General features: G+C 45.2%; 1 pseudogene; it reads left to right on the top strand.

Annotated features, from left to right (window-relative positions):
• The first annotated feature begins 2,100 nt into the window (after positions 1 to 2,100).
• Positions 2,101 to 6,604, top strand: LOC108794700 (annotated as a pseudogene).
• The last annotated feature ends 1,070 nt before the right edge of the window (positions 6,605 to 7,674 follow it).

Raw genomic sequence — 7,674 nt, 5'->3', positions numbered from 1 at the left:
CACCCTGCTCTCACACTCTTCTACAATGACAGCACCCTGCTCTCACACTCTTCTACAATGACAGCACCCTGCTCTCACACTCTTCTACAATGACACCACCCTGCTCTCACACTCTTCTACAATGACACCACCCTGCTCTCACACTCTTCTACAATGACACCACCCTGCTCTCACACTCTTCTACAATGACACCACCCTGCTCTCACACTACTACAGAAGGACCAGCCGCCCTGCTCATATGCAGCCGCACTTTGTGCACAGTATAGGTGCAGACCTTCACTGTGACCGGGCTCTGACGGTTCATACAGAGGCGTAACAATCACCATAGCGACCCAGGCGGCTGCCATGGGGCCCCGGGCACAGTGGGGCCCGGTCGGATGCTGTGCGGGCTGCCTGGGTCGCTATGGGATCCTCTGCTGGTGGCTTTCACTGGCGAATCTGAAGAAGAATGCGCTGCTGTTCAGATCACTGACCGTAATCTGCAGCAGCGCGTTAGTCTCCAGAGCCGCTACTGAGTCAATGAGAGCCAGCAGCGACGGTGGAGGAGGTCGGACTTGGCAGGGGAGGAGAAAGTGGGGCCTGTGGTCGACAGCATGGGAGGATGGGGGGCCCAGTGACTGAGAAGGAGGCGGGCCTGGCGACGGAGGAAGAGGCGGGGCCCATCAGCAAGCGTGGAGGAAGAGGAGGCGGACAGGTAAGGAGTGCGACCAGCCCACCTGAGTGTGACCCTGCAGAGCCCACCATAGAGAGTCTATGGTGGGCTCTGCAGGGTCACCCTCAGGTGGGATCTTGAGTGGGCTCTGCAAGGGGTATAACTAGAAATCAAGGGGCCCCATACAAAATTTTGCTATGGGGCCCTGTGATTTCTAGTTACGCCCCTGGGTTCATACATTCCCAATCTCTGTCTACATCTTACACATACATTGCAATCTACTTCATGTGAAATTTCAACAGGCAGGATTGTGGGGGGTGCAGGAGAAACCAGTGTGAGTGTTTTTTTTTTTCATATTGCTCCTAATGTCCCTCATGCCAAAAAATGAAATGGATCCCAGAAAAAAATTTGTGACTTTTTAAGACTCTTTGTTCTGCAGTGTATGACCCTGAATCAGGGACACAAGATGTCTCTCCTCTCTCTCCCCTGGCAGTCTCTCTCCTGGATGTCTCTCTCCTGGATGTCTCTCTCCTGGATGTCTCTCTCCTGGATGTCTCTCTAAAAATCGATACTAATATGGACACTGGTACTCCAATAGCAAATAGAATACGTCTATTTATTGACGTACATGCAAAAACAGCATAACACAGTGCAACGTTTCGGGGTCTCGTAGGATCCCTTTCATCACCTTCTGCACATCTGCAGAGACCTTAAGCACTCCTCCAGAGACCTTCGGTAACCCTCCTGAGACCCTCCACAGCCCTCCTTAAACCCTCCATCCAAGATATCAGGCCGGCACCCTGGAGCACAGAGTATGTAAAAAATTCACATATTTTTCTCAGCATTGCTGTATAAGGTATTTCTGGAATTTGTACTCCTCTATAGCTGATAGTATTCTGTATAGCTGTATAATGTATTGCTGTGATTTGTAGTCCTCTATAGCTGGTGGTATTCTGCACTGCTGTGTAATGTATTGCTGGGAGTTGGAGTCCCTCTATAGTTTGGAGATAGTGGAAGAACTACCAGGGTCACTGTGGTTGCAGCTGCGACCGGGCCCTGGCACTCTGGCTTAGTGTTCTCTGTACATCACTGCAGTATATGTCAAAGCTATAGAAATAATAATAGTGTAGGACTGTATGGGACATTAGAGTGTAAGCTCCTCTGGTCCATAGACCAGGGGTGGACCAAGGTTGGGGGGCCGAAGGAGATCCAGACCTGGGCCCCCCCATCGGGGCAGCACAGTTGCATGGGTCAACAGGCTTCTGATGGGAGGGTGGGGAGAAAATCTTGCACCAGATGGCCTCTGTAAAGGCTAGGAGGATGGGCGATTTAGAAATCTAACTGCCCAAAGTTTAGGTTATGAGAAATACATACATTTAACCAAGACTAGAGACAATAGTACAGAGATGTAAAAAAATATATTGGTATACCTTCAGGAATATTCTATCATGCCACATGGAGTGCATAAATCGAAAAGGCCAAGTGGCTACCAGCAGAGAAAAGCAAAGGATGCAAAAGTTAAAGCAATCAAAACACTTGCTGGATCCATGCTTCAGTATGTGAAAAGACCAGATGATGGCCAGGGTTCATCTAAAGACATTGGTTGTCATTCTCCAACTGATAAAGCCGTTTCTGATGCTATTGCTAGCATGCATTCAGCAGAAGAGCAAGGTGTGGAAATGGAAGAGTTTGAAGCAGAAGAACAAGGAAAGGAAATGGCAGAATCTGAAGCAGAAGAGCAAGGTGTGGAAATATCAGATTCTGAAGCAGAAGGGAGTGCTGAAAGTGATTCTAGCCCTGATACTGATAAGGAGAAAGATTTGCGTGATGTTTCTTTCTGGGAGATACCAGTTCCTGATCATTTACGGGTTGAAATCATCAAAAGGGGAAGTGCTTTTTTTCAAAACCAAGATGGGCCTTTCAGTGTTGCGAAAAGGCAAGATGCAAAGGCTGAAGGGAGGTGTGCGTCACATTTCAAAAGAGTGGTTTTACAAGGTGATGCCAAATGGAGAGAAAACTCTGCGCTCATGGATGGTTGACTCTCGTCAGTGAGAGTTTATACTGTTTTTGCTGCCGGCTGTTTGCTGTTAATGTAACAGATATGACATCAAAATTTGTAACTGGCTTTCAAAAGTGGTGGAAACTTAGACCAAGGGGTTGAGTTACTAACCTTATAAACACGCCACAAACAAGTATACACCTCTGTAGTGTGTTCCCTCCCAGCATGATCTATTGGTGGAATCTAGACACCTTTGTAGTGTGTACACACCCAGCAGGTGTGTTGTGCAAAGCCCTGCATGAATTGCAAGGTGATGTTGTGTAAATTAGCTCTACATTGTGTTGCTTGCGTTGATGAATGCAGGAATGTAAATGCATGAGCTACCAATTTTTGTCTAAACTGTGAAGCAGCATTATATATGCATCATGTGCATGATTTTTCCATATATGGCATTAGTGGAAATATGCTTTTAGAGACTTTTTGGTTGATAAATACGTTTTGCTGTGTAAAAAAATCACACGCACCTAGTGCGTGCGTGTGTTTAGGTAGTAAATCACCCCCCAAAAGTCAATAACCACGAGATATCCGAAGAGCATCTACGCTGCTTAGAAAAGTGGAAAACGTTGTCAGCAGGGCTGAGGCTGCACAAAACTATTGATGCTGAAAATGCTGCTTTAATAGAAATTGAAAAGAAAAAGTGGAGGGACATCTTGCACAGATTACTGTGTTTCTTGCCAAGTAGAATCTGGCATTCCGTGGCCACAAAGAAGATGAGTCCTCACTGAATAAAGGAAACTTTCTTGAGATGGTTGAGATGCTTTCAAAATATGATCCAGTGCTGAAAGAACATCTAATGAAATTAAAGATGAGCACTTGTCAACTTAAAGTGTCTGTCTCATATCAAGCACCAAAAACCCAAAATGAGTTCATATGCACCCTGGCAAATCACGTGAAAGAGAAGCTTGTCACAGACATAAAATCTGCAAAATACTTCGGCATAATGTTTGACAGCACCCCTGACATGTCACACACTGACCAGATGTCTGAAGTAATTAGATATGTAAAAATACACAATAGGAAAGTTGAAGTGAAGGAAGTATGTTTAGTATTTTTCCCTTTAAAAGGAGAAAAAAGCTGCTGACCTAAGTTCTGACATTCTTAAAAAGCTGGAAAATGATGGACTGGACATAATGATGTGTCGTGTTCAAGGTTATAATAATGCTGCAACAATGGCTGGAATTCATGGAGGTGTACAATCCATTCTGAAGGGAAAGAACAAGAAAGCTATATTTAATGGATGTGTTGACCATTCACTTAACCTGTGTGGACAGCACTCTTTTGCTGTAAATCCATCATCTGTGACATTTTTTGGAACTCTTGAAATCAATGTTTTCTTTCTTTGCTGCTTCCACCCATCGTTGGGATGTGTTAATTGACCATACTGGAGTCTCTATGAAAAGGCTTTCAACAACACGCTGGAGTTCTCATCATGCTGCAGTTAAGCCAGTTAAAGAGAAGTTTGATCAGTTTGTAGCGGCAATTGAAGCTCTTTGTGATTCACGTGAAAATTTAGACACAAGAGGAGCAGCACAAGGTCTTTTGCCTGCTGTCTGTGATTTTACTTTTTTGTGCTACCTGTACTTCTGGTGTGATGTACTTCAGGAAGTTAATCTTACACAGCAGTACCTGCAGGATGTGAGAGAAATTTCGCTAGGGGTTGGAGGCAAGAAAATGTTTGCCCAGGGTCCAATCAGTATTAAAGACGGGCCTGCTTGAAGTGTTTAAGCACTCTTCAGCGCAACCTATGGACAATTACATTTGTATGAAAAAGGGCCGTAGGGTATGTTGTAGGAACAAAACCCAGGTACTAGCTCTGCCAGAAAGCAGTTATAACCACCTAGCCATCTTGTTGCCAGAGGCTTCTGGATAGTATTAGGAGCTAAGTGATTTTACTTTCTAGCTGGAGTCCCTCTGTGATAACAAGCACACATTGTCAAGTTGAACAGTCAATTTATTGCTGTGTTAAAGAATTGTTTAGCATCCATTATACTGTATGTATCACATCATTGATTTAAATCTGAAATGTGTGGACGACATTGTAGCCAGAAAGTGAAAAGCAGTTCTTTAAGTTACGTTTTTGTAAAGCAAGCTGACCACACCAACATGCATTTCCACAATTGTAAAAAAAGACTATTATTTATAAAGGAACAATCCCAATGGTGAATGACACCCAATATATTTCTCTGTTGATTGACATTAATACATTTTCGCTGTGCTATTACTGCACTTTGCAGTGAAACTGACAAAGCTATGCAGATAACAGAATTGGAAGATCTTTAGCAGTCTGCTTTTACAGATGCGTAAGTCTCCCTGTCGTCTTTTTTAACCACTACCGTATTAATATAAAGTAGTTGTCATGGTGATGATAGAAATATCAGAAAATATAAAAGCAAGGGTGTTATTTACAAGGTCCCATAGGGTAAAGAATATTTTGGAAATATGTCATACGAGTGCTAGCACTACATCTCCTGTCAAATAAAGTAAACCAATTTAAATGTGAATTGTTGGCAACAGACTGGATAGAAATGTCAGATATTGGATTCTAGATGTTCGCTCATTAAAGTAACATTCAAATGGAACATGGCTTGTCTTAAAAATCTGTGGATCCTACTGCTCAGTAAAACAAAGGTACTTTGGTGTCAGAGTTTCATTGGTGACAAGTGATTGCCCAGTACAGCAGTGCGTTCTATTATTTTGAGTTTTAAGAAGGTGGATTGATTCCACTTGAAAAATGATGGCACGTTCAAGTTAAAACCAAACTCTGGCTCAGCCCCCCTCCCTGCAATCCCCCCGCCCCTTGAGGGCCTACTGATGGTATGTGTTGCTTATGTTTTGAGCTTTTCATAAGTCTTCTTCAACAATAGGCAGTTGTCAGGGACCATAGCACTTCCAGGTGGCGCTGGACCCAGGTCCTGCAGTTCCTGCACTTGCCTGCAGGTGTTTCCAGCTAGCCAGGAACTGTCAGGTGCCAGACCACCACTGGGTGGTGCTGGAACCTGCAACTCCAGTGCTCACCTGTGGGTGTCTCCCAGCTGCCACTGATTATCCACCACCTGATGCTCCCTGGGAGGCTACTTAATCCCTCCCTGCAGTCAGGACTGTGGCTCAGTATTGTTTCCTGTGAATCCTGAGTCCTGTTGCCATTTCCTGTGAGTCCTGTTACCTGCTTATGTTCCTGAGTCCTGTTACCTGCTTATGTTCCTGAGTCATGTTACCTGCTTATGTTCCTGAGTCTTGTTACCTGCTTATATTCCTGAGTCTTGTTACCTGCTTACGTTCCTGAGTCTTGTTACCTGCTTATGTTCAGGAGTCCTGTTACCTGCTTATGTTCAGGAGTCCTGTTACCTGCTTATGTTACTGAGTCCTGTTGCCCTGCTCCCCAGGTTTTCCTGCCCTGTTATACCCTGTGTGGGTATTGTGCGGTTTGCTCCTAGTTTTGGTTACTTTGTTATCTTTTTGTATGTGCTTGGGTGTGTATTTAGTGGGTTACTATTACTTATTTGTGGTTTGTGTTAGATGTTGCTCTGTATAAATAAACTGTATGTAAGCTCAATTGGCCTTGTCTAGTCTGGTCACGCATTTGGTCCTCCCGTGGGGGTACCTGCATGCGGTGTGAGGACACCTGTGCACGGTACACTTGACAGCAGTCCTCCAATAATACAGATTGCTCTCTGCATCAAAACACTGTGAATGGAGGACCCATGAAACCCTGCATTCATACATATTATGTCCTCCGTGGGGGGGGGGGGGGGGGGGCATTGCCTGGCTGCTGGCATGGACGGGCGCAGATCTCTGCTGCTCCAGTCCTTCATCTATCCTACCTCTATCCCGCTTGCTCACTCCCTCTCCGCTTCTTCCTCCAGCTGCTCCGATCCTTCCTCTCTGACTTCTGACTGCGGGGATGGTTAAAATAGGAAGCCTGAAGGGTCCGTCTCCAGTTGAGAAGCTGGCACGCTTCCACAGGTCACAAGATGGTGGCGGCAACCGTGCGGCTTCCCCTCCTCAATGCTTGTCTTCTGGCTGTGCGGACTCTCCGGACCTTGCTCGATCTGGGTCATGTAAGATGCTCACACAGTGAAGGGCTGGGGTGGCTCAACATCAAGGGGCTGGGACGCATGGTCCGCACCCCTCTGCAGACACCCACGTGGCAGCTCAGAATCCTCTCTAGCTGGAATCCCTGCTATGATGGAGGGGGATGGGGTCCCACCCGCTCCCACCAGCAGATTCGGCCATACATGCTGAGCCTACTCTTCTACAATTAATGGAGGCAATCCATGACTGTAAATCATCCCTTGCTTCACAGATTGAAGGGGTACATGTTGATCTTTCACTACTGAAGCATGATGCACAGGGCCTGTGTGAGTGGGTCACTGAAACTGAAGGCAGAATTAACACCTTGATTCCACTCTCTCTCCTCTTACTAGAGATAACACTATGCTTTAAAGGGAACTTGGGACCTGCAGAGCTAAGTTGGATGATCTGGAGAACCACTCTAGGAGCAACAACCTCTGCTTTGTTGGGTTCCCTGAAAAATCAGAAGGATCTCATCCTGAATTGTTTCTGCAAGATTGGCTGTGTGAAGTTTTTCCTGATGTTACACCGTCTTCCTTATTTTCTATTGAAATAAATTATTGTGAAAGAGTCCTGAGTAATTGGTACCACACCCCCTGATAAGTCAGTCGGGGGAAAAATGGGTAAGTGGGGCTTTTAAGGCACTGTAATACCCCTTATGACTGTAGATGGAACACAGCTGCGGAGATTACCTTCACAAGTCAAAAAAGCTTTACTTCACAATTATGACAGTCTCTATTTCAATAAAGTTGTCTCAGCGGTAATGTTCAGCATCACATCACATGAGTAATAATCACTTGTACTGAATGAGCGTATAACTGCTGAGTTAAATTGCAATGGACACTTCATAACACAAGGCTAAAGTCAATAGTTTGAATGAGCATGTAGCAGC

This window comes from Nanorana parkeri, unplaced genomic scaffold (genome assembly GCF_000935625.1).
Source record: "Nanorana parkeri isolate BGI_ZX_2015 unplaced genomic scaffold, ASM93562v1 scaffold26, whole genome shotgun sequence".
In the NCBI taxonomy this organism is placed as follows: Eukaryota; Metazoa; Chordata; class Amphibia; order Anura; family Dicroglossidae; genus Nanorana; species Nanorana parkeri.
This window is presented reverse-complemented; position numbering and strand designations above follow the sequence as displayed.